Raw genomic sequence first — 27571 nt, forward strand, 5'->3', positions numbered from 1 at the left:
GTACAACCTTAGTTGCAGAAAATACACATTGAGACTAATTGTTTTGTAAGTTCTGAGCTGTAGATACTCTGTGAATCAAGGCTTTTAATGAATGAAAAGACTGTTTGTGTATGGTTGGTTAAAATAACAACCCATGAGAAAATTCTTAATCCTAGGTTTGCAGAAGGGGACTATTTATTCCCTAATTACCTACTTCATTGTGGGTGCCTATAATAAAATTCTCAGGTTATATTGGGCAAAGTGTAGTTTTTAATAAAATAATTGTTTAAGTAAACATATTCCTGCAAATTTCCCATAATGCCCCTTGTTGTGAAATGAGTTTCATAAGTTGGGACTTGACATCTTTCCTCATGAACAGGATTTTGACACGGAGCTTCTATTCAGGGGCTCTGGACACACAAGGGGAATGTTTTCATTTCAGAAGAAGAATCTAGAAAGTAAGGAAGCAGAAATGTTTGGCAGTGTCCTCCCATCCCCCCCCCCCCCCAATCACGTTTGGAGGAAGGTGACTGCCAGTTCTGGACAGTCACCGTCTTTCTGTTCAGATGAGCCCTCGTGGAACTTCCCCACGATTCTGGAACAAGTACGTGGCCTGAAAGAAATTCCATGCACAGATGGGTATCAGGAGGCCTGGAGACACCCAGCTCAGCCGCCCGCTGCCTGCTGACATTGAGAGGGTCGTTCTTTCCCTCTCCAGCCTCGGTTTCCCTGCTCGTAAAGTAGGGGTGACCTTACAGCCTCTGAGCCACTTCTCTTCCCTGAAGTGTGCAGGACGGGTTGTCTCTGCCCGCTCCAGGTTGGCAGGACTTCTGCAGGTAGGGCCGGCTGTCAGATGCCTGCTGCCACCCTGGCTGCCTCCGAGCGGCCCGTTGACTCAGACCTTTCTAGAAGCCTTGTACAAAAGAACTCGACTTTCCGCCGAAATTGCCCGTGGAACTATGGTGACGTTTCCTTGGAAAACCCACGTGGTGTTGAGCAAGCAGGCTGCTCCGTGCAGCTGCCGACAGTCCAAACTCCCAAGGCAGTGGGTCTGCAACTGATTTACAGGGAAGCACCGAGAAGGGGCGGCTGGTGGGGGGTGGGGGTGGCTGGAGAGAGGGCTGGCAGGTTCTCAGGTCCCAGCGCCTGGCTGGAAAAGTTAACCGGCCATCTCCTCGAGGGGGACAAAGCCATCTCCGCGAGGGGGACAAAGCTGGCCAGACCTGCCCTCCCACCCCTCCTCCTCTGGAATGCCGTGTTTATTTATGGCTCTGTGGATCCCTGTTTCTCTTGGGAAATCACTTCTCCCAGGGCTGGGGGAAGCTGGCAGGATGTCTCCAAAGCAGGCTCCTTCCCCCCGCCCCCAGCAGTTAGAGCTTTTGGACACCAGGGATTGGGGGTGGGAGATGCCTCAGGAGAACAGGAGGAGGTAGGCCCGCAGGTGGTGTTGGGGACTTCTGAGTGGTCAGCCTGGATTAGCACCCTCTCCTTCCCCCTTTCCGGTTCGGTTTGGAGCCTGGAAAGAGGGTGGGGACTTAAAAGTGAAAGCAGCCAAGCAAAAGCAGCCGAATTTCCCTCTCCCTTCCCCCGCCCCAGCGAGCAACCCCAAAATGATGCCAGGAGCAGAGGTGCGAGGGCTCTTAGGTTAGTAGGTGGTCAGAGCCAGACTTGGTGGTTTAGCCATCTGGTGTCTTTCTATTCGAGGCTGTGATGGTGGCTCCGGGCCCACCTCACATTCCTTGCCTCTCGTCGCTTCCTCCAGAGACTCGTGCTGGAACTCACTTTCCAGCTCTACCGTCGCCTCCACGGGGAAGCCTTCCCTGAAGTGGTCTCTGCCCCTGCCCCTCCAGACCAGGGTTTCTCTACGTCAGCACTGCCGACATTTGGGGTCAGGCAGTTGTCTGTCGTGGGGGCTGTGCTGTGCCCCTTGGGGTGTGGAGAGCACCCCTGGTCCTCCTCCACCAGATGCCAGCAGCACCTTCCCCAAAATGCCTCCAGATGCAGCCAAATGTCTCCTGGGGGGAGACCATCCCCTCTTCCCTCCCTCCCCCTCCACTGCCAACCTTGGGGCCAAATCACATGCCCCGTTCTGTTTCCTTCACAACCCTCTTCCCTCCCTGACATGATCTTATTTTTCTCTCTTCATCCCGCTGGTGCGCAGCCCTGGTGGCCCGTTATATTCACCTGAGAAGCTTTAAAAAAAATCCCGACGCCAGGCCCCACCCCAGGTGATTCCACCAGAATCTTGGGAGAGACTCCTTAAAAGCTTCCTGGCTTGGTCTGCTGGGCAGCCTGGGTCGAGAAACATCTTGCTCTGTCCCTCTGGCGGGTAAGCCACCACATGAGGGAGGAGCACGGCGGCCTTGACCACACCTGTAAGTCCAGAGAACGATGCCCGGCGCACAGTAGGACTCGGCACTGAGATCCCACGAACGTGCAAACACTCCAGACAACCCATCATCACTAGTAGGTGTTCTTTGTTCTTTCGCTGTTACCATTCGTTCGCTCAACAAACATTCATCGAATGCTTGCTGTGGGCCAGGTGTGGTGGTGCTACATGCTGGGGATGCCAAGCTGAGCAAAACTGAACCCCCGTCTTCTAGGTGCCTCCAGGCTCCTGGGAGGCAAATATGTAAAACGCGAGGTTGCCCATAGGATGCGATCGTTGCTAGACTGGCTGTGTGCAGAAAGCAGCTAGAACAGAGAACATGGAGTTCCTAAAAAGACACGAAAAGGAGCCTCGTTTCTCTTAGCGAGGTGTTTTCCTTAGTTTTGACACTTGGGTGACATCACAGCAGCTGAGCCAGCTGAGGTCCTGGGAGGCCACCTAACTTCCGATAGGAGCCACCTGCCTAACGTGGCCCCGTCTGGATTCAGACCCAGATCTGCCTTCCTCGAAGGCCCGTGTTCCCTCCAGGAGATGCTACTGTGTCCAGAGCTGAGACTGGAACACAGGACCCTGGGTTGGTTCTGTGTGCACAGCAGCCACTCGGTGCCTTCAACCAGCGCGTAGGATGCCCACCGCTCCCACCACTAACCTGCTGTGGACCATCCATCTCCTGCCCCCAAAGAGTTTTACCCCCGAAGCCCTTTCAGTCTATGAAACCAAGAATCAGACTGTCTTCGTTTGACTCCTCAGAAGGAGACCCCAAGACAAAGATTTAAGTGAAGGTGGTTTATTTGAGAAGTATAGGAAGCTCTGGCAGGGAGCCAGGAAGGGAGCCTAGGAAGAGAAGGTGGGGGGGGGGGGACACGAAGTACTTTCCAGCAAGTTACCACGGTGGGCACCTGGGGCCGCAGCTCACGGGACCGCATGGCCCACCCAAGAGGTGTGGCAGGCATGGGACTCACCAGTACCCACTCAGGAAGCAAAGTGGGCCCGGAAACCAGAGAGAGCCCCCAAGCAAGGAAACACAGGTGTTGGCAGTTAGAATTCTATGAGGCTCAAGTGCGCGGAAGGGGGCACGCGGTAGGGCACGGGCGGCATCTGCTCAGACCCAGAGGAGCGCTTCTCAAATATCATTTTTTTTTTCAGTTGTCAGTCTCATTTTTGGGGCACCTGTTGTATACAGAGCTCCGGGCTGGGTTTGAAGGTTTGAAATAGACATTCTGTCTCGGAGGGGTTGGCGGTCACAGACAGGTGACCAGAGCGCTGTCTGTGTAAGCCTCACTTCTGCAAACACTGGTATGAAAAAGGTCCAGGTCCTCAGCCCAGCATTTGTGGCATTTCCCTGGGCAGGATGCAGCCCCCTCTCGTCATTCCCTCCCCCTGGAGCGCTCTGCTCCAGGAGTTTTGAACTGCTTGCAGCTCCTGAAAAAGCGTCTTCTTTCTCTTCTCCCTCTGGACCTAAATTTATACGTGGTAGCCCTTCTTCTTTGTTCCCAGAATAACTCCCCATCGTTTATGAGTCGGGTTAATATCTCCTCCTCCGGGAAGCCATCTCTGACTAACACTCCAATCCAGGTGCCCTTGGCTGTTGTCAGGGTCACTATTCTTATTCCTCTCGGAGGAGTTGTCATAGAAGATTGCCATCACATCTTCTCTGTAAGCTTTGGGGAAGCCATGGATACATGTTTCCTTTTCACTGGGCGTTAAACTAGGCCTGGGTGTGAAAGCTAGGCCTGAATTTCAAACTTAGCTGAACGGCTTCCTAATTGTGAAACTGGGACTGAATTTCAAGCCTCAGTTTTCTAGTCCTTAGAAATGGGCACAATAATGCTTCCCTCACAAGAGTGCCGGAAGCATTAGCGAAATTCATGAAAACTGCCTAGGACACAGTATACATACAGGCATCTGAGTCAGGGCCCCCGACAGAACGTGGAGTAGTAACGGGAATTAGTGAATGGACCGTTCACAGGTAGGTGCGCAGGGATGAGTAGAGCCAGCAGGAAACGGGGAAGCCCTGGGTGAGCAACAGCTGCAGGGCCCGAAAGAGCAAGCGGAGGGGTGGCCCCTGGAACCGGAGAGAGGCTGTCTTACATGATAAGTACCAACTAACCTTGACTGTGCACCTGCTATGGCCACTGTTCTAAATCACTTAAGCCGCATTTATGGGGTATTCCCCGTTTGTCCCATTTGACGGATAGGAAAGGTGAGGCACAGAAAGATTCATTTTCTCTGCGTCTCGAAGTTGGGGTGGGTCCTTGCTGTCCTATGACCCTCTGATCTGTGTGGTTGGTGAGCGGGAGCCATTATTGCTTCTACTGCTACTTGGTCGCGGTGGCTGGGCCCTAAAATGTGAGGCAACGCGGGCTCCTAGGCGGGCTCAGACGCTTTCCAGCCAACTTATTAGCTACAAATTGTGGCCATCTCACCTGGGCCCTAAGTGGGCATATTTATTGAGTAATGAAATTGGAAGTCTCATCCCTTTAAGCTTCTGGTAATGTGGGACATGGTTCACTCGTAAGAGTTTTAATACTCGCGCATATTTGTTGACTCCATGAATCCTTTTTGACATTTGTTCAGGATTTCCAGGCTGTATGGGAAGGAAAGCAAAACACCATCGTCAGTGTTGTAGGTAGAAATAGAGAAATAGGGTTTTCCATTCAGATTGAAATGTTAGGCACTTGCAGGCAGCCTTTGAATTTAGATGGCAAATTTAACACTCCTGTCGGGGGCCACCCAACCTGGTAACCACAGCCAGCATCCTGCCCAGTGGGCACCCCACAGTCAAGATAGGGATCGTGGTCCCGACACACAGGGCTTAGGGCGGGCCATGTGAGGCTCCGTACTAATCACTGATGTTGGGCTTCTGTGTGCCCGGCTTCCTCCCAAGATGTTAACACAGGTTTACTCATTCAATTCCTATAACTACCTTCTAGGGTGGGGTCTATTATCAGCCCCATTTTGCAGATGAGGAAACAGAGACACCAGGAAATGAAGTAATTTGCCCGAAGTCACCCAGGTGATGAGTGGAAGACCGCTAATTGAAATCCAGAGTCTGACTCAGGATACCTTCTCTGAACTTCAGTGTTATTGCCTCTCTGTAAGATAAGGCCCTCTTATTTTACGAGTGAGGCTCAGAGAGGTACAGTGACTTGTCCAAAGTCACCCAGCCTTGTTAGCAGGAAAGTTCAAAAGGGTTCTTAGTGACTCCTTCGGACTCTGAACCATCCTGTCGCCTTTTTTTTTTTTTTTTTCAGTTTTCTTACTCATCTGTAAAACGGGGCTAATAATTATACCTTTAAATATTTTGAAGAGACTAATAATCATTTCTGCCCTGACTCCTTGTAGATATGAGGACCATTACAGTGTATGTGGGCACCTCACGTAAACTGCAGGGTGCTAGAACAGGTTTCTAGTAAATGACCCCGCTGGCCTTGCTCAGCAGAGTTCAAAGCACATGTATTAACCCACACGGTTCATCCTTCATAATCCATAATCCTCAGCACACCCTTTCAGGTTTGCAGCTGCAGAATCAGTTGTAGGAAGGAGAGTACCTTGTCAGGATATGGAAGCTAGTGAGGGCGCTTTCTAAGATTTGAACCTGACCAGTCTGGGTTGGAGCTCCTTACCAGCAGCTATGTTATTTTTTTTTTTAATTATTTTATTTTAGAGGCCGCACATGTGAGCAGGGGAGAGGGGCAGAGGGAGAGAGAGAGAAAGAGAAGAGAATCTTCACGCTGAGCGTGGAGCCCGATGGCTTGATCCCACAACCCTGGGCTCGTCACCTGAGCGGAAACCCAGAGTTGGATGTTCAAACGACTGAGCCACCTATGCGCCCCCACCCCCAGCAGCTATATTATTAACAAATCTTGTCAATGTTACATTTTGCACCTCACACACATTTTCTCAAGCACTAGCTACAGCCACAAAATAAAGGAAAATCATTTCTTTATAAAACCTGAATCTGGGAGGGACTGGTCTTTTTTTTTTTTTTTTTTTTTTTTTGCAACATCCTAACAGAGATGATGACAAATGCCCTCTGTACCACCTTTCAGCGTGAGGAAGCTTCCAGAGGGAAATAAGGGCCTCAGAGACCCGCCCTCTGAAGTCCTATTAGCAGTTGTATCACAGCAGAAAGGGCAGAGACGGCTGAAGTGGCTAGAGGAGGAAGAACCCAAAGAAACTAGAAAGAAGAGCTGAAAACAAACCTCCCAGGGGCAAAGAGAGCTCATTTATGCGCGATCCCATGGTGTTACTTAGTTATGTCCGCTGGAAGTGATTTTAGACCATAGGTAACCTCACAAGCCATCGGGGGCACATGTGCCTGATGTGACCTGAGCCACATCCTTTACTAGGTAAGCTCCAGACAGGCTGGCTGTGGGGTGTGAAGTTTAAGAGCAGGACCAAGGGGTGCCTGGGTGGCTCAGTCGGTAAAGCGGCCGACTTCGACTCAGGTCATGATCTCGTGGTTTGTGAGTTCGAGCCCTGCGTCGGGCTCTGTGCTGACAGCTCAGAGCCTGGAACCTGCTTTGGATTCTGTGTCTCCCTCTCTCTCTGCCCCTCCCCCACTTGCGCTCTGTCTGTCTGTCTCTTTCTCTCTCTCTCAAAAATAAACCTTAAAAAAAAAAATAGCAGGACCAAGAGTGAGGCAGACCTGAGTTTGAATCATGACTCCACCCTTTTCCAGCCGTGTGACCCGAGGCCACAGTGTGCCACCATTTCATCATCTGTAAAGAGAGGTAATCACTGTCTACATAATACAATATTTTTGCAGATTAGAGGAAATCCTATACTTGGAGAAGTGGCTGCCCAAAGAACTCGAAACAGAAAGAGTTAGAAAAGGTTGCCTCTGGGGAGTATGTTGGAGGGGGTTAACATTTATCATAAGCCGGTGGTTTTCATCATAAGCCTCTGTAGTATTTCATAATTATGAGCATGTATTTCTTTGCTAAAAATGGTTTTAAGGCATTTTATGAGGGGCGCCTCGGTGGCTTAGTTGGTTAAGCGTCCAACTCTTGAATTCAGCTCAGGTCATGATCTCAGTATCCTGAGATTGAGCCCTGTGTTGGGCTCTGCGCTGACAGCGTGGAGCCTGCTTGGGATTCTCTCTCTCCGCCCCTCCCCTGCTCAGTTGCTCTCTCTCTCTCCCACGCTCTCTCTCTCCCAAATAAATAAGTAAACTTAAGAACGATAAAGCATTTTACAAGATCATGTAAACCCAGCACTGTGCAAAATGCTTGGCAAATAGTAAGAGTTTAATAAATGCAGGCCGTTTTTCTGGATTCCTTAAATGACTCGCTGTCACTATTTCCTGAATGCTTCAGGAACGCAGTCTGGGGTTGCTGTTTCAGCCTAGAGCAGCCGAGTGCTCCACAATTACAACAGGCAAGTGATTTGGACAGATCTCTTCTTGCCAAATGAATCATTTTGCTTCCTGATTCTAATGCCATCTCCCCTCCCTGCCACCAACGTGCTGGAGAAGGCAGACAGTGCCTCACTACAGGTCTCCCCTCACCCCTGGATTCAGCTAGTGGTGGACTTAGCTTCTTTAAATCTCCAGGTTCCCTGGACTCTTCGGCCAGGGCTGTGAGAGGGAAGAACGAATCCAGCATGGCCTCACCGAGATCAGAGTGAAGCAGATTCGCTTCATTTCTTCAGAAATGGCTTTTGAGCTAGTAGATGAGGAAAACGTCCCAAGTCAAGCATCTCTGGTGTTAATCAAGGTGTTTGAGAAAGCCACTCATGAGTTCTTTGGAAACATGATGGAGAAATGTTGGATGATGCCATTGGATAAGTTGGCAGGTTAAATGACCGCGCCAAAGGGTATTGACAGATCTGAGTAGAATTGCCCGGACTGAGGTTCCTGGTGGCGAGTCTGGCTCTCTGCGCTCACCCCTATTCTAACCTAAATGCTAGCCCTAGGAGTCATCCAATGTGTGGCCTTTGGAACTCACACTGCTTCTTACAAGCTACAGTGATAACGGGAAGGTGCTTCACTTCTGAAAACCTCAGTTTCCTCATCTGTAAAATGGGGGATAGTAACACCTGCCTCATCGGTTTGTTTAAGGGACAAGGCAAGGAGAATGCCTCGTGCCACGCCCGAGACCTTGCAGACCTTCAGGCAATGGTTACTTGCATCTCACTGTGGTCAGAAATAACACGACGCTGGGAGTATTAGTGGGTTTATTGGATGATAAGCACAGCCATTTAGAAGATCTCAAGAAGAATGAGCCAAATCTAGTGACTTGAAGAACAGCATCAAGTCCCACGAGAGAGCGGGAGACAGAACCCTGAGGCACCACAGATCCTGGGTGGGAAAGGCTGTATGGGCTGCAGGTCCGGAAGGACTCGCGGTGTGAAGAGGGATGTGGAGATAGTTTTTAGCAGCATTGGGCACAGAGTGTGTCCAGAGCGAGCCAGTCACAAGCCTCCTCACAGAATTGTGCTCAGCAGTTTGCAGTATTGGGTGCAAAGTGGGACATTCTCAAACTAATACGTGGAAGGAGAGCGACTAGGATCGAAAACAGTCTGGAAACAAAGAACATAAGGCTTCACTTGTTAAAATTTGGAATATTTAGTTGAAGTTTTAGGGGTCAGTAAACGGCACAGCGCTGTTGCTTGACCAGGTTCGAGACCAATCAAGAGAGATACAAGTGGGGCACCTGGGTGGCTCAGTCGGTTGAGTGTCCGACTTCGGCTCAGGTCATGATCTCGCGGTCCGTGAGTTCGAGCCCCGCGTCGGGCTCTGGGCTGACAGCTCAGAGCCTGGAGCCTGCTTCGGATTCTGTGTCTCCCTCTCTCTCTGCCCCTCCCCAGCTAGTTGTCTGTCTCTCTCTCAAAAACAAGTAAACATTAAAAAAGAAATTGTGTTTAATGTCCACTTTGTTCCTTACAGAGCCAGGCTAGTGAGCATGACTTACGTACATCTGCTGGCTAGAAGGTCTTTCTAACGCGCCCTGTCCTGCACCCCACACCACACAGAACCCAAGGAGGGAACTGTGAGCCTGCAAAGCAGACTCACTCACTTAGAGCCATTGCTCTGTCTGATGGCAGAGCCAGAACAGGCAAAGAAATTGCATCTGTGAAGTTTGCAGCTTAACTTCATTGAGTCAAGAAATGGACCAGTGACTCATCCGCCAGCGAGATGCTTTACTCCACTTCTAGGCGAACGTGGGTGACAGGGATGGAAACAGGTCCAGGGTGACTAAGTAAGGATCCTTCCTCATGGAAAGAAGGCAGGGGAGGAGTAAGAATCTCCCCTTAACATTTAGGAAGGCTGCCCCAAATTCAGTAAGCACCTTCTTGCTGTACAAAGTGCTCTTCATTCATTCATTCATTCATTCATTCATTCAGTAAATATCAAATAGTTACTGATCACCTGTTATGTGCCAGGTAGTCTTCTAGGCTTTTGTGGGACAGAAACAAAATAGAATCCTGCCCTCATGGAACACACATCCTTGGCCTGGGAGGAGACAGACAATAAAGGGTAGTAGTCATCATAAGCAAGGAAATCGTGCACTATGCAAGAAAGTGATAGTAGCTGTGGAAAAAATAATAATCCAGTATTTGAAAATGGTGTGGGAGTGAGCTATGGGACTATTTATGGAAAGAGCATTCCAGGCAGAGGAACAAAGCTGGGGCAAAGGCCCTGTGGTAGCAGTGTGCCTGGGGAGTGGGAGAAAACCCAGGAGGCCAGTGTGTGGAACAGAACAAGTGAAGGGAGAGCCGTGGGCCAGGAGACACAGGAACTGGATGGCCCAGAGCCTTATGGGCCATGCTCAGGACCCTTGTCCACCTTTACATGGGATGCGTGATTTGGTTCGCACTACATGATGTGGTGTTATAGGATAGTTATTCCTATTATCGTTGTTTACAGACGAATAAACTGAGATTCACAACCGAAGTCCCCTATTTTTACAGCTGAGAAAATTAATACCCAGAGAGATGAAGTGACTTGCTCAAGGCCACAGAGTGGGCAAAATGGCACTGGCCTAGGACTTGGGCCTCTCGATTCTCAGTCCAGAGCCTTTTCCCCCCACACTTCTACCCTGGAAATGAACTGCCCTTGAAGGAGGTGACCCTGGGCCTCTCTTGCAGATTCAGATATAGATCATGGAGTTCTTAATACTGTGTTTTCTTTTCAGATCTTCTATGTGGACTAAAGAATCTCCTTCCTAGTAAGGGGGTTGGTGTGGAAAAGCTGTTAAACATGCATGTTAATGAACACGGGATGAGGGGAAGGCCAATGACTGTAATATGGCCATTGCAAGCCGGATGCTAATTGCTTCCTATGTACCTGGTCCTATTGTGAGCTTTGGACGTGTATTCATTCATTCACTCCTCACTAGCACCCTGAGGGGTAGGTATTGTCATTACCCTCATGTTATAGATGAGGAACTGAAACACAGATAACTTGTCCAAGATCACACCATAAGTAAAGAGCGGAGCAGTACTCAAAGTTCAGGAAGTCTGGCTTCAGAGTCTGCTCTTAACCCCTCTGCTCACACTGATGGACCAGGACCAAAGGAAGTTACACCAGCTGCAGGCTTGGGGTCACCAAAAGCATTTCCTGTGGGCAACTGGGGAGTGGATGAGAGCCATCTTTTACTTCCCCACATTCTTACCTGGAAGATACTCCTTTTTCGAAGCTTCCCTTCAGACACAGGGACTTTCAGAGCTTAATTGGCAAGACGACTTTCAAACACCTCCCTAGGAAAGAAGTCTCACCTCCCCTCTGTGACTGAAAGCATGACTGTTTCTGCTTGGAGTTATTTTAGGAGAGAGAGAAGCCATTCCCATGGATTGAAAACAGCACTCGGTATATGCTGATCTGTTAATAATGATAATGAGCATTTATGTGGTGCTTACACTTTCCAACAGGCTGTCATACTGAGTCATTAGATCATTCAGTCCCACGAGGGTTCTAGGTTGTCACCATTTTATAGATGAGGAAGCTGAGATGCACTGGGGAAGGTTAAATGATTTGCTTAGTCACACTAGTGAGAAGTGGAGAGAGACTTGGACCCAAGTCCATATCGAAAGTTCTAGCTACCACTCTGTGCTGGCTGAACAGCCACGCTCAAATATAGCCACTAAGACTTCAAGTTTCCCCCACTGTCCTAGAGTAGAGTGTTCCTATGAAACCTGTCGTGAGCAAGCTGAAGCGGCATAAAGCAAAGAAGCAATTACCATTCATTTGTATAGGAAATTTTTCGGCTCCCCAAGCCCCCAAAAAACCTCTCAGGCTTTTCTGATACCTTAGGACACATCTTGCTAAAGGATGCACAAAATAAGTCAAAGCACAGGCAGTTGATGCCGAGATTCTAAGTGTAGGTCCCAGGGAAGGATCTTGGTGGGGCCACTCTCCCTGCTTGGGGTGCAGCTATCTCTTTAATGGCTGCTGCAAAACTAATAATGCTATTTTCATTTTTTGCCCTTTTTTCCATAAAAAGTCCTTTTTGCATTTCTTTCCGTTAGTGAAGCCAGGTACTAATGGAGATCTCTCATAAAGGTGAGGTGGCATAACACAAACTTTCAAAAAGGGGAAAGCTGTATATTCCTGAATCACGTGAGCCCTTCAACCCATCTTTTCTCCTGAAGACAAGCATAAAGAGCCGTGGCAAATTCCTGGGGGTATTTACTTAGACTTGAAAGATATTGGAGAAACCAGTTTCTAGGATTGAGTCTCCACTAAAAAAGATTGTTTTTATTCCCTAGGATCTGGCTGGCTGTGTCTGTTTTACTAAATTAGGTTGCCGACGGATTGACACCCATTGGCCACGTTTAGGAGTTTGTGTTGATATCACTGTTGTGAAAAAGCACATATTGGTCCCCACCATCTATATGCCTGTGACTAATTTTTTTTTCTCTCTTCCATTTCGTGCAACTTTTGCTTACAGCCTTCTTGGCGTAATTGACACATTGGCTCGGGCCTCCAAGACTGCCAACTTGGAGCCTTGAATCAGTTAAATCAGTTATGACAGATGTGATTATTTACAAGAAAATAGAAGTCACTATAATTAGACCTTCTAAGGAGTACATTTGGGTGGAGAATGAGAAAGCACAAGTCTGATCTGGCACGATGTGTTTGGATTTCAGCCCTGCGCAGGTTCTTCTCTGCTCTATGAAAGAAGGTGTTGGGGCGTCTGACACCCTCCATAGACACTGCCATGTATCAATTCTCGTGACAGAGCTATTGATAGATGGAAAGGCGAGGTGGTAGAGGGAGCATTAGATTTGGCCCCAGAAGTGGTTTCAGTTCTCAGCTCAGCCGCTTGTCCTTACATCAGTATCTTTTTTTTTTTTCCAGTCATACAATGGGGGTTAAAAAAAGAGAATCCCTATCGTACCGCGTTGAGAAAATGAAAAGTGACAAAGACAGGTGTCTAGCACTGTGCCTGATGTGAGGCACCATGCACGGGGCTCCCCTCTTGAGCATGACCCTTGACCTCTCCGAGCCTCACCTTTCTCATTGGAGAATAGAAGTGAAAACCATTTCATACAATGGATGTGAGAGTTGGAGGAAATGAAGTATGTGAAAGGGGCTTCATGACCATTTGTTGCTATTTCATGCTTCCATCTTCCTATTTTTTTTAATCCATAATAGTTTTGGGGGACCTGGGTGGCTAAGTTAACTGACCATCTCTTGATTTCAGCTCAGGTCAGGATCTCACCATTTGTAAGTTTGAGCCCCACGTGGGGCTCTGTGCTGACAGTGCAGAGCCTTCTTGGGATTCTCTCTCTCTCTCTTTCTCTGCCCTACTTCCCCTCTCTGTCTCTCAAAATAACAAACTGAAAAAAAAAAAATCTCCATAATAGTTTTGATTCATTGCATGCATCATGGGCCAGGCACTGTAGTAAGCTGGGTCATCTTCTCCGTTAGGTACGTAGGCATAACGCCTAGTGCCCACGATATTTTCAGAGCCCCAGGAAATGTTTGATTTTAATTTCCCTTAAAATCAGAAGGAAAAAATGAACATAATAATAATGAATATAAAATCAAATATAGAAATAAGAAACAATAATAAGCATCATGATTTATCTGGCCTGGATTATACTCCTCTTTATACCGATGTAATATTAAAAACCCAATTTTTTCTGTTTTTTTATTTCTATTATTATTTTTTTATTTAATGCAGGAAGGGACCCATAAAGGCAAAAATGTATAGGGCTCACAAAAGTCATAATGCAGCCTTGATTGTGAGATCTTCACAAATGTTAGCCCAGTCATTCTCAGGAAGGTTTTTTAGATTCTCATTTTACAGATGAGGAAATTGGAGCTTCAGGAGGTTAAGAAACTTATCCAAAGCCACATGGCTAGTAAGAGACTGTATTAGGTTGGGCTAACAGCGGTAACCCCCAAATTTTAATAGTGTAACGCTTTAGGAGTTTATTTCCTGCGAACACGATTCAGTGCAGATGTTTGGCAGGTGGTCTTCACACAGGGATTCGGGAACCCGGTCCTGGGAGCACTCTGGGTCAATTGGTAGATGGAAGAACCACATGTGGGAGGTTTTCAGGGGCTGGGCCTGAAATTGCCCCACATTACTTCCGCTTTCAGTCCATTGGCCAGAGTGTAGCCACGTGACCATCCTAACTGCAAGGAAGACTGGGAAGTGGAGTCCAGCTGCATGCTTGGCAGGAAGAGAACATGGATAATGGGGACACCTCTCAGTCCCCTGACATGGTGACAGTGTTGGATGCCAGCCCACATCTTTTCTACCCCAAGTCCATGCTCTTTCCACTCTAATTAGCTGATTCTTGCCACAAAGCCCCTTTATGGGCCCTTTAATCCTGCCAGACTTGCCCGTTTACTGTGCCCAGCACCAGACCTTTGCCTGCCCCGTCCCCCTTGCTGTGGTAGGCGCTGGGAAGAGAGATGCCTTGGGAAGGCGCTCCTCCTACCCTGGAATTGCTCGCAGGCTAGCTTGAGAAGACCGCAGCCTGGTGCTGTGTGCTCCGTGTCTCCTGGTACCCAGCCCAGTAGTGCTTCTGGGCATGTGCTGAAGCCAGAGAATACCTCCACAGTGTGAGAAAAGGAGGCTGCACAGAAGGTCTCAGAGAGCAGGAGAAAAGAGGTTTGAGCTGGAGTCTTGGCTGGACCGGGAGCCTTGGGCAAGGCATCAGCGGTAAGGGGGTGGTAGCAGGTGATCTTGCAGCACTAAAATGCCGCAGTCCTGGTATTGCTAGTGATTTGCCAAAAGCGAATTGTGTGGCCCTGCCCTTGAGCTGTTAACAGTGTTGCCTTTGAACCCCCGTGTTCATAAAGGACAAAACGGCTGGAGCCAGCTGGAGGCCAGATGCCCTGTGGATGTTTCTGTAACTGTTGGGCTAGCCCAGTGACCCTGGCGATGTTCCAGTAGTGCTGGTGTTGGTGGGCACCCAGGTCCTGCAAGATCAGGCCAACACCATCAGTCAGGAGACCGCTGAGTTGAATCGGAATAACTCCCTCCTCCAGGAAGCCCTCGGTGGTCCCTACCTGCTTGGAACTCAAGGCACTTGTCATGCCACCTTAAGGTCCTGCATCGCCTCCTGACACCTGGCACACAGCTCTCCTCCCATTACCCGTTAGTCTCTCACGCAGGCGCAGAACCCTGCTTAAAAATGTGTCTTGCAAGGAGACTTGGCATCCAGGACGCGCCCCTGGAAGAATTTGTTTTTGTTTTAATGCCGAGGACGTTTGCATGAAAACAGGATCTTTGTTGCTTAGGAATTGATCAACTCCTGCTGCTCCTTCTCCCTGCTGAAGTGCCAGCCCCATATTTGTCACAGGCAAGCAAGTAACAGGACGGCTGGGACCTCCACAGATAGAGGGTCCTGGCTGTTCAGGGAGGGCTACAGAGGCCATGGGGTCCACAGAGAATCCAGAATCCTTCCTACGCTGAAAAGAGCTCACAGGTGAGAGGTGCCCTTGGCCGAAGAAGTGCCTCCTGAGTGAAGATTCTTTGTGGATCTAGTTTGTCCTAGATGCTCAGGAGAGAAGAGAAGGGGCAACATTTAAGAAGGGGCCTCCACCTGCAAGGAGAAAAAAGGAACAAAGACAGCGCAGACGTAAGTGACAGGAACTGGTATGTAGAGCAGAGAGGTGGGAAGTGAGGAGCTGGACAGACGTGGGGGTCTGCTACTTACCCGTAGGGTCAGCATGGACATGCTGCTTCACCTCTCTGCACCCCAGTTTCCTTACCTACAGAAGAACATCCATCTCTTGGGGGTGTTACGAAGATTAAATGAGATGCTATATGTTAAGTGGATGGCATGGTGAACACTCAATAAAGGCAGACTCTTATTATTGATATTAATAATAACAATTCATAATAATACCAGATGCTCTCCATCCTAAGGAAGAGATATCCAGATGGCCACAAAAGGCTATTTAGAGAAAGGACTTGAACTTGATTTGACACAGCTGTGTCCACTGCAGACCATTCTTGAGGTTGGAGAAACAGTCCACGAAATCGAAGTAAAATTGCCCACATGCCCGTGGAGGGGGGTTTTCCAGGCCCCCCCCCCCCGCCCATTTGTGGCCCCGGCCTGGCCTGACAGGCGTTGGCCTAGAAGGGACAGAGATGAGAAAAGCCTGGAGTGACAAGTCAACCCATCAAGCCCTTCCTCTTGCCTCAGTGCTTGGTTTCTGGAGGGCAGGGGGGCGTTTATGTCCAAATGCCCACAAGAGGCTGGACACCTTTCTCTCTCCGCGCCCTTAATATATGCTAATCAAAGCTGAGAGCCTGCAGAAAATATCTGCTTGGCAAAGCCCTGCTCCCTCGCCTTGGCTTGCCCACCCTCCCTGGGCTTCCCCTCCCATCTGCCTATCCAAGGGCGTCCATAAATCCGGCTTTCGGAGCCCTCGGGGGCTGGCAGGGCTGCCGTGGACCTCAGTCACATCTCGATGGAAACAATTGAAAACCACTTGGCAAAAAACAAGGGGTGACCTAATGTTTCGTAGCAAGAATACATTTTTTCCTCGCCATTCTTATTCAAGCCCTGGAGAGAAAGCCGGCTGCTCTCCAACTCCTTTGGGCTGGGACCTCAGGGTTTCTTATTCCTTTCTCCCCGCTTTCTGACCACCCCCCAGGGGAAGCACGGAGAGGCCAGGCTCCCGGGTTGGCTGTGGCCCCCACGGCCATGGAAGAGCAGATCGGGCCTTACCTTCCTGACTTGCCAGGCGGCCTTGGTCCCCTCAGAGGCAAGGCTATGGGCACAGGGGCCTGTGAGAGGCCCATATATGGAGCCTGGGGAATGTGGGCTCTGGCAGTCCGCCTGGAAAAAATGGCCGTGTTCTGAGGGCCAACTCTGCCGAATTATAAATAGCACTGCCTCCCTCCCCTTCCAGCTTGCTGTGTCTGTCACCGAGCCTTCAGAGAGTAAGTTGGAGAGGACCGGACAGGACAAAGGGGCAGGCGGTGGGGAGGAGGGGGAGACCTACAGGACTACAGGACTTTCAGCTGCTGTCTTGAGATCGATAAAGAGAACTGTCACCAGACCGTGGGGCTGAGAGTAGACACATTTGAGGCAGCAGAGTGACTACTGATTTAATACGTTTTTTATAAGCCAAATAAATATGGGTGGGGGCGGGGGAGAACTAAGGGAATGTTTAAGTACAGGAGATGGCTTTAGAGGAGGTTTTGGAGCCTTTAAAGGGGCGCCTGGGTGGCGCAGTCTGTTAAGCGTCCGACTTCAGCCAGGTCACGATCTCGCGGTCCGTGAGTTTGAGCCCCGCGTCAGGCTCTGGGCTGATGGCTCGGAGCCTGGAGCCTGCTTCAGATTCTGTGTCTCCCTCTCTCTCTGCCCCTCCCCCATTCATGCTCTGTCTCTCTCTGTCCCAAAAATAAATAAAAAACGTTGAAAAAAAAATTAAAAAAAAAAAATAATAAATTGCCTCAATATATGAAAGCTTTCTCTCTGGCTCCAAAAGGCCAGCTGTTGTGGCTTCCAAATCGGAACCTTTGGACAGGTGCCCACAAAGGCCCATCCTGGGAGTCTTCTCCCAGATGATTTCTCAGTGGGTTTTGGTATCTCCCTGACATAGGGGAAGCAGGGGCACTCACCCCTTCCCCACAAATGTCTGCACGTTCTTTTGCTCACCACGTCGAGGGTGATGAATTTGGAAGGTGTTAGAAAAGAAAGAAAGGAGTGTGCAGCTCTGGCTATAGAAGGCCCCCCCAGCGATTCACACCTGGGTGATAGTGATCGGTAGGAGGTGTTCCAGCAAATTCTGAATTCTGGAGGAGGGGTGGGCTACTACTGCAAGGACCCGAAGTCCTGGGTCGTGCCCGTGACCGTGCTGGGTGCTCCTGGGGACCGATGGCCAGGTCTGCTGATTTGCTGCCCGGCCCTCCACGGTCAGAACTCCGAAGTCGGGTCTAGGGGGCTCCGCTGAGGACGATGGGACTCAGGCGCCCGAGGTGTGTTGAGGGCCAGCACACCCCCACATGGGTGTCCGTGCCTCCTCGGTGAGAGAGCGGGCAGTGCTAACAGCAGTTGCTTGTGCCCTTTGCTCCAGTGCTTGTGGCCCTTTGTGGCCCTTGTGTCCATATCACAGATTTGGAAGTGGGCTTACCGATGGGTCTCTCCTCTCCTACCTTTTTATAATCCCCCTTTCATGCGTGCTCCGGAGCTACGTGTGAAATCAGACGTGTTGAAAGAAAGCTTAAAGAGGAACAGACAAACCTTTGTGTCTTTTGGACACTTGTCGGTAGAAGATCTGCGGACCCCACAGAATTCAGGCAACCAGTCAGCATGGGGTGTGAGTGGGTGGACTTTGGAACTTGCCCTAGTGTTAGATTTGGAAGGCCCGTCCCAGGGAGTGGCTTGAAACCCGTGCCTCTGGAGCCCTAGGCGGGGGAGGTACCTCAGAGGCTGAGAGACAAAGGGCTTGCAGACTTTGGCCCATTTCAAGCAAAGTAGCTCCGCCCGTTCCCTGCTTTAGGATTAGACAGCATCATTTGAAAAGGGATGTCATGTCTTCAAAAGTGTGGAAACCAATACTGTGGCTCTCTCTGTCATTTCAGTGCTAAGTAAGTGATTGTGACTCTTGTCTCAGGAAGGGAAATCTCAGAGCGCTGGGACAGGGAGGGAACCACAGTGAGCATCTTTTCACCTCCCTTCCTTCGGCAACTGAGGCCCAGGGAGGTGATGGGATTTGTTGAAGGGATGTGAGTGGCAGGACCTGGGACTCAGAGCCACTGCAGGTGCTCGTAAAAGAGGCACGAGGTGCCCTAAGCACCCCCAGTGGTGGTATTTGATCCGATCAAGACAGACAGCTTCCCAGAGGAAGTGACACTGAGCCAAGATGAAAAAGATGGCAGGTGACAAGAAGGTGACGAGGGGCAGGAGGATTATCCAAGCAGAGGAACCACATGGGGGCTCGGGCAGGCAGTTCAGGGAAGCAGAGGCTTGGGAAAGGCGTTGGCTTTCATGGGAAGACCCCCCCTCCCCCCATCTGTCTGAGCTCACATCTCGCCTAGGGAACGAGGAAGGTGAACGGCGTTACCACCTGCCAGGCGAGGCCACGTTCTGTGGGCTTTTGGAGCGGTTCCTCTGGCGGACCCGGAGCCCAGCTTACCACGAACAGAGCCTGCTCCCCAGAGAGGTGTTTCTGCTGGAGCCCAGGCAGGATGGCGTGCTGGAAGGCTTGCTGCAGCAGGACTTGAATACATAATGTGCCTCCTCTGACTTGAGCTGTGAGAAAGTCCAGACGGCCTTCTCTAGACAGGAAAGGACATCGCAGGGACGGTGGGGTTTGCTCGCAGTGAAACTCCCTGTGGCTTCCTGGGGAGAATATTGGTCTTTTTCTCAGGGTGTGCACTTTGCATGAGCGTAGGCCCTGTTCGGGCCCCAGATCTTGTTTCTGGTCCCAGGGTGCACCGTTTATTCCTTAATCAGAACTGAAGGGGGACTTGGGTAAAGATCCCCGGAAATGTGGACATTGATCGTTGTCACCCAGATGATATGCTTGAAAAAACAAATACATGTTCTTTGCAACATAGCATCCTAGAAAAAGGATTTCTATTCTTTTATATTCTGCTCTCTGGGGAAAACCAGCACGGGCTAGTGCCGACTCATCCAATCGTGGGCTTACCTTATCCTCAAGCTTCATGAATCCCACAGAACCGAGGGGGAGTCTGGGATGGCTCAGGAGAGTATGCAGAGCTTTACTAACTAGCAGTCAAGCAGAGAATTCCCAGTCACTCCCACTTGCTTTTTTTTTTTTTTAAAGTAGGCTCCATACCCAGCATGGGGCTTGAATTCACGACCCCATGACCCCAAGATCAAGAGTCACATGCTGTACTAACTGAGCCAGCCAGGCGCCCCTCTCCTACTTTCTGATACGCATTTGGAGGCGGGGACTCTCTGCACAAAATGCCTTACTCTGTATTCATGAGATTCATAGTCTCCATCCTGACATGCTAGCCTCGGTCCTGCGAGAGTGTGGTTCATGCTTCAGTTGTCTCTGGGCCAGGGTTTCTTAAAGTGTGTTCTGAGGAGCCTGTGTCCTGCGTGATGCTCTGGGACAAAGGGGTTGTGTTGTCATGTTAGTTTGGGAAATGCTGCCTACTGATTCATTTTGCATGTTAATTCTCTGTTCAGATGTCTACGCCAGATATCTTCCCAGACCACCATTACCACCGCTGTCAACACCTATCCCCATACCCGTTCTGTTCCTCAGAGTCCTTTTATTTTTTGTTAAGTTTGTTTCTCAATTTTGAGAGAGACCGAAATGGCACCAGTAGGGGAGGGGCACAGAGAGAGGGGGAGAGAGAATCCCAAACTGGCAGCGCAGAGCAGAGCCCGATGCGGGGCTCAAACCCACAAAGCTGTGAGATCTTGACCTGAGCCAAAACCAAGAGTTGGACGCTCAACCGACCGAGCCACCCAGGTGCCCCCTCTGAGTCCTTTTATATCCTGATGTTATATTTATCTGTTGAGTTTTGTATTGTCTGTTTCCCCCACACTCACAATGCTCCACGCGCCAGGGACCTTGCCTGTTTTGTTCAGTACTGTATTCCTTGTGTCTAGAACACTGCCTGGTTCAATAAAATAATGTGTCATTGGACAGTGAACACATGAACCAACTGATATGTTCAAACCCTCAGGACTCTTCCGTATAGAATTCTGTTTAATTTTATTTAGCTCAATATTTTTTCCTACTTCTTCCCCCTTTTCTTCAAACGCCCAGCTCATCTCATCACCTAAGTCCAGGTCGAATTTGACCCTGAGAGGCCAGCTCTGACCATTCTACCAGGAGAAGCTGGCCTCCTTGTCCCACACTGTCTCATCACCAGGTTTCATTTTCTTCGTGGTATAATGACCAGTGGAAATTGGCCTGTTCATTAGTTCTCTCCTAACAAAGAGTGTGTTAGTTCACTTCTCTGATCTGAGCTCTGTGAGGGCAGGGAGGTCATCTGTTCTGTTCGCCACCGACTCCCCAGGGTTCAGAACAGTGCCTGGTAAGTGATGGGTAATAATTTGCTGCATGAATAGCCCTCTTTTCTGACTAACCCTTATCAGCAGCCCATAGAATTTAAATTCCACCAAACACGCTCTGGGACAGGCTGTTTTCTGTCAACCCTCACAACCAGTTGCCAGTCATTACATTATGGTAGCTGCTCCTCTTCTTCATAAAACTACCAGTGTCAGAACCAGAAGGGACATCGGAGAGTGTCTACACCCAGTGCTCTTGGTTTATTGTTGTTGTTGTTGTTGTTGTTGTTGTTTTTAAGTAAGCTCCACGCCCAATGAGGGGCTTGAACTCATGACCCTGAGACCAAGAGTTGTGTGCTGTAGTGACTGAGCCAGACATCCCCCACCCTCACCAGTGCTCTCGTTTTTCAGAGGGAGAAATAGATAAATAGAGGCTTTGAGAGGGCAAGGGCTACCGGTTCAGGACTAGTGCCCCAGGGCTCCTGTGTCCTACTCGAGTTATCCTCCATTGTCTGTGTTCTAGGGCTGCTGTACCAAACTACCACAAGCTTGGTGGAGGTCACAAGTCTGAAATGGGTCTCACGGGGCTAAAGTCAAGGTATCACCGGGCTGTTCCTTCGGGAGGCTCTAGGGGAGAATCTGTTTCCCTGACTTTTCCAGCTTCTGGAAGCTGCCTGTGTTCCTTGGCTTATGGCCCCTTCTTTCATCTTCAAAGCAATGGCCTATTGAGTCTTTCTCAAACTGTGTCACTCTGACTCCCTCTTTCACTTCTGAGGACCTTCATGAATACATTGGGCCCGTCCAGATAAGCCAGGATCATCTCCCCATCTCTACGTCCGTAACCTGACCACATCTGCAGAGTCCCTCTTGCCATGCAAGATAACATATTCACAGGCACTGGGGATTAGGGCATGGACATCTTTGGAGGGGACGTTTTTCTCTCTGCCTCTCATCACACCATCTGCCCCCTGCTACACCCTCCGGCAGATGCACGTTCTCCTCCCCACTGGGACTCCCAGCACTTTCTGCATCTACTTGTCACATCACTTTATAGCTCGTCTAGTGTCTGGCTGCCTGGCCGGGCTGTGGCTTCCTCATGGGCAGGGCGGTCATCTCTGTACCCAACCGTTAGCACGTTCCTGGCCCTTAGGAAGCACATAGGAAGTGCCGTTGCCTTGGCTGAGATGGATGTAATCCACCTCCGTTTACTGCACCAGCCCCCTGCTTCCATTCGCTGAACTGAAGGGGGCCCCCAGCAGGTTCTGCTGTTTGCGTTTTGCCATGGGATCAGTCCACAAAGAGAGCAAGAGAGAGCCTGGCCCCAGCTTTGGTCTTCTGGCATATTAAAGTATGAAAAAATATGAGAACTGATTACCATAAAACCTGCAAAATCTTTATATCAGCAAGTTTACTCTTGATATCCAGAATACTCTGCTATAGAACCGAGTTGTGAGTTTAGCACGAGGTTTACATTTAAAAGACTTTAAAAACTTTTTTAAAATTTTATTTATTATAAAGAGAGACAGCAGGGGAGAGGGGCAGAGGAAGAGAGAGAATCCCAAGCAAGCTCCACACTTCGCACAGAGCCTAACACGGGGCTCGATCCCACAACTCTGGGACCATGACCTGAGCCAAAACCAAGAGTTGGAGGCTCAACCAACTGAGCCACCCAGGTGCTCCTATGTTTAAAATACTTAAATTCAGGGTATTGCATAGGTCTTAGAGTCTCTGATTCAGACAGCCTCATAAAGTTTTGACATGGACTGTGTCAAAAGCTTCAATTTATGCCCTTTTGTGAGTGAGAAGCCTGGTCTGAGGAGCCCTCCCGTTCACACCCCCAGGCCTCCAGACCTTGTGAGAGGTTCCACTTTGGAATAAAGGCTGAAGGAAAAGCCCCTGGGATGTGGCTTAATATTCAGTATCAGACCTTGAGCAAGTCACATTCTTCATCCAAACATTGTATACTCAGCTGTCAGCGAGGGGCTTGGAGCCCACGACTTCTAGGTGCCCTTTTCACCAACATCCTGTTACCTGGAGGGATCTTGTGATAGATGCCGCCACCTGGTTTCTGGTCCGGATGTAGCCATGAGGAAGGTTTTGCTTCTGGCCCGGGCCGGTAAGTGATGCCATCACTGTCCTGCCTTTCACAGACATCCTGGAAGATTCCTTCCGCTCTCCACAGTATTCTGAACCTGGCAGAATCCTAGAGGTTCTCCACCCTGGAGAGATCCTGTCCCTCTTCTTCTTATTATTTTTAATGTTTATTTTTTTGAGAGAGAGAGAGAGAGAGACAGAGCGCGAGTGGGGAGGGGCAAAGAGAGAGAGGGAGACACAGAGTCTGAAGCAGGCTACAGGCTCCAAGCTGTCAGCTCAGAGCCCAATGCAGGGCTTGAACTCATGAGCTGTGAGATCATGACCTGAGCTGGCGTCGGACGCTTAACCGACTAAGTCACCCAGGCTCCCCAGAGGTAGGGTGGTTTCTTATCTGGGGTGAGTGCAGACTGAAAAAAAGCCCTGATTTTGAAGCATCTTTGATGGCTTTTAGAAAGAAAACAGGACCAAAAAAAAAAAAGAATCATAAACAGTTGAAAACAATATGTATGTTTCTGTGTTATGTGGTTTTCTATATGTTCTGTTTCACAATAAAATACATTTTAAAAGTCACAAGCAAACAGCACTGAATAAACGGGGTTTCAGGTCCACAAGGCAGCCAAGAACCCGTTACTCCCTTTCTAAGACTGTTCTGTTTTAGGCTGTTGTTCTTCCGACCCCCTCCCTCCAGCCCCCTGCCTCACCCTACAGCAGCCATGTCTTGGGCTGGTCCATCCACCAGGTCATTATGATGGTCCTCCTGTATTGAAAACACTGTGTACCCCCAAGTTGCCCTTGATGACACACAGTGTGATATGGGAAAAACAGCCCAGACCCTGATGTCCAGCAGAAACCTGGATTCAAGTCTGCCCTTGTCTGCTGTCTCTTCACCTCTCTAGGCCTCAGGTTCCTCACTAGCAAAGCAAGGGGCCTATCCTATGTTAGGCTTGCAAACTCAAGTGCATACGAAGTCAGGCAGGTAAAAGGAATGAGGAAGGCGAGCCAGAAGTAAGGAATGGGGAGTGTGGCAACTTTGACAAAATCGAAAATTCCACGCCCAGTCCAAAAGGGACACTCGCCACTGAGCCCCAACAGACTGTTCCCAGGCAGGAATATAGACTTAGGGATGCCAGACAGCTACCTTTTGTTTGTTTTGTTTTGTTTTGTTTTAATTTTTTAATGTTTATTTATTTTTGAGAGAGAGGGAGATAGAATGCAAGTGGGTTAGGGGCAGAGAGAGAGGGAAACACAGAATCCGAAGCAGGCTCCAGGCTCTGAGCTGTCGGCACAGAGCCTGATGCAGGGCTTGAACTCACAGACCGCGAGATCATGACCTGAGCTGAAGTCGGACGCTCAAACGACTGAGCCACCCAGGCGCCCCTACCGTTTGTTTTTCCAAGGAAAGTTGGAAATCTTGGTTTAAAAAAAAAAAAATGTTTATTTATTTGGAGAGAGAGAGAGAGCATGAGCGGGCAAGGAGCAGAGAGAAGGAGAGAGAGAATCCCAAGCAGGCCACGCGCTGTCAGCGCAGAACCCAACACGGGGCTCAAACTCACAAACTGTGAGATCATGACCTGAGCCGAAATCAGGTGTCAGACGATCAATCCAACTGAGCCATCCAAGTTTCCCTGAAATCTTGGTTTTTATAAGACATTTCCAAAATGCTTAACGCATAGTGTAGCTCAAAGAAAACACGTCTGAGAGCCAAATCCAGCCCCAGCCACCTGTTTGCAAGCCTCGGGCCAGAGATTTGGTAGCTTGCAACCCACTCTGATACATGGGGATGCCGCCATGCATGCCTTACTTTCTGTGTGCCTGGATGTGTGTTTCTCTCGTTGCAATCAAGGCACATATTGTCCCTGGAAGATAGTAGGTGCTCAATTAATGATAGCCATAAAGGACTAGATCCACGTGTCGTACTCCCGTGTACCGCCCCACACGAATACACACCAGGACTAGCACGCGTATACAAGTAGTCCCCAGGCGTTTCTGCTTACTAAATACGCAAGAACAGCAACCTTTAATGATACCATGGAATCGTAATGATGGAATTATGGTAATGATACCGTGGAATGATATCATGGAGTAGACTGACCTACAGCCTCTAAGAGGGGCCCCGCATGTGTGGTTCATGCTCTTCCTGATGTAGTTTATGCAGGTAAGAGAAATGGAGTCCTGCTGGGTTATGTCCTCTGTCAAAGGCCATGGTGCAGCAGCCCCCTCTCCCCATCTGGCACCCAAAGAGATTTATTCCGTCACGCCATGAATTTCTGCCTCACCCTTTCCTTTCTCCCTCCTTCACTGTCCCCTACTCACCAGGAGGAGGTAGCAGACAACTCAAGGACACATCTCACTCACCGGGGGCGGGACATGGGCTTCGGTGGAAAAGAAGCCCATTATACCCCAGATCTGTGGCTGTGAGGGTGAGCGCACCTTGTGCAGCTGAAGGGAGCACAAAGAAGCACTTGAACCCAGTGGCATCAGCCTGCCTTTCTTCACTGGAGGGAAAATGGGCCATTATTCCCACTGTGCCCTATTCCCACCAGCTCTCCGCCTAACCTCCAAGCAAGAGAGGCCCCACTTTCCAGCAGGTTTCTCTGCTGGACACTCCAGCAACATATTAGCATATTTTGCATTAAAAAGGACTTGGAAAATGAATTAAATGATTGGCATGGTGTTTTCAAAAGGGTTTTCCAAACTACTAGTAATTGTGTGGTGTTAAAATTCACCACTCCTGCCTGAAATGCCGAGCCTGGCAGCCAACTTAATCAGGAGACATCGCACCAGGCGGGGCGTATTTTAAGGCTCATGATACCCGGTGATTGCCTGAACAGTACCTGGAGACTTGCTAAAGAGAACCTTGTCCTAGTTTTTCAGCAAGCCGGCAGTTCATTTTCCTTCCTCACGGAGCCGAGATTTACGCCAATTCAGAATCTCTTTTTATGAGAGGGTCTGGGTCAGCTCCGGAACAGTCTGTTGAGGCTCCAGGCTGTGTAGACAGTATCCAAATGCAGACAACAAGCTAACAGAGGTGGAGCTTGGGGGACGGGTACTAGGTTGGTCACTCATGGCACTGCTCTGGCCACGGGGGCTCTGTGTAGGGGCACGAGTGTGGCAGAAGCTTCTAGAACGCGCTTTGAGAAATGCTGCTCTGGTCCAACCTCTTCATTTTTCAAGTGAGGGAGATGAGACCGAGAAAGACTATTACTCGCCCGGGGTCAGAAGCCATTTTTATTCTTCCTTGAAAGCGGGATTCAGATCCCCTGACTCTTAATCCAGGTTTGTCGTTTTTGCGGGTGCAGAGGAAAGAAAAACTAAGGGGCACCCGGCTGGCTCAGTCAGTGGAGCATGTGATCTTAGGGTTGTGGGTTCAAGTCCTACATTGTGTGTAGAGATTACTTAAAACGAAAATCTTACAAAAAAAAATTAATTGGGAAATAGGGGTGTGGGGCTGGGTAGGACTCCCGGAGGGAGGTTAGGAAGTCCAAGACGGAGGATGACAAGCTGTGGGAGAGCCTTAGGCTTTTTAGAATAACAGTTGTTACTAACATCATAATTAACCGTGATAATGGTAATAGTTGCTAACACTTGTGTGCTTTCTCTGTACCAAGCGCCGTGCCAAGAGCTGGCCTGTATTACCTCATTTGACCCTCCTAACAACTCTGTGAAGCAAGGGTTAGGACTCATGCAACCCCGTTTTACAGATGAGAAAACTGAGGCTCAGAGATCAAGCAACCAACCTAAGGTTACCCAGACCTGCCTGCAGCATCAGAATCTGTACAGAAAAAGAGAGCGTCCATAAGCAAATGATCAGGAAAAGGTAGTATGAGGCACACAGCTACCAGGCAGAATTAAGAACAGAGACAGGATGAGGGAGAAAAGAGTGGGGACCGAGGAGAGCGCCAGGGGCACCCAGAAGGTGCTGGTCAAGAAAGCAGAGTGAGATGCAGTGTGGATGGAACGGGGCTCTGTGACCTGGGCTCCCATGTCTGTGCAGGGAGCAGCTTTGGCCCAAGAGCAGAAATACAGACCTGGAGCTCAGGAGAGGAATCACACAAAAACTCCGGGTTTTTCAGGAACTGGAGGGGGGAAGGAAGAGAGAGAATGCCTGGATAATAGAGTGTGTGTGTGTGTGTGTGTGTGTGTGTGTGTGTGTGTAGGAGGACCATACGCATACACACCCTCACACACATCCCTCAGGAGTGACTTGTAAGGAGAACGTGTCCTCAATCCAGCTCAGCCTGGGATGAAGGAAGAGGTGCCTGATCAGAAGGGAGACTGGAATCAGGGAAGACAGGGACAGCCATGCCCCATGCCTGTATCCACCAGTGCCTGGCTAAAGGCATCTCAGGAAGTGTCATCCTATAACTCCCCTTGTCTGAGCAGAGAGCCCCCCCCCCCCCCCCCGCCCCCTGCCGCATGCTGTTGGGAGAGGCGGCTCAGTGGGTGTGGGCTGAAGCAGGCTGCAGGACAAAAGACGGAGGGGTAGAGGGCTGCCCCCTGAACGGATGAGTGGTTTATCTCATCTCGTGTATTTTTCCCTCCCCTTCTTGGGGCTGATGGATCATATATGTGAATGGGCTTCTGGATGACTAATGACAGATGATTCTCACTGGGAATACAAACAAAGTATAGTGGGTCTGGGCTCTACCAGGGTCTTGTGGGCTGGCTTTTATTTCACACAGAGTATCT

The 27571-nt window shown here is 49.6% G+C and overlaps 1 protein-coding gene and 1 long non-coding RNA gene across 2 annotated transcripts in view; one reads left to right on the top strand and one right to left on the bottom strand.

The window, feature by feature from the left end:
• The window catches only part of ZHX2 (zinc fingers and homeoboxes 2), a 162935-nt gene that overhangs the window by 17872 nt on the left and 117492 nt on the right, over positions 1–27571 (top strand). The gene's annotated exons all lie outside the window — the stretch shown is intronic.
• Positions 13478–16093, bottom strand: LOC122495768. Its single transcript, XR_006300563.1, has 2 exons — positions 15494–16093; positions 13478–15379 (listed from the first exon to the last, which is right to left on the bottom strand). It is a non-coding gene; the product is annotated as an uncharacterized LOC122495768 (long non-coding RNA).

This window comes from Prionailurus bengalensis, chromosome F2 (assembly GCF_016509475.1).
Source record: "Prionailurus bengalensis isolate Pbe53 chromosome F2, Fcat_Pben_1.1_paternal_pri, whole genome shotgun sequence".
Taxonomy (NCBI): Eukaryota; Metazoa; Chordata; class Mammalia; order Carnivora; family Felidae; genus Prionailurus; species Prionailurus bengalensis.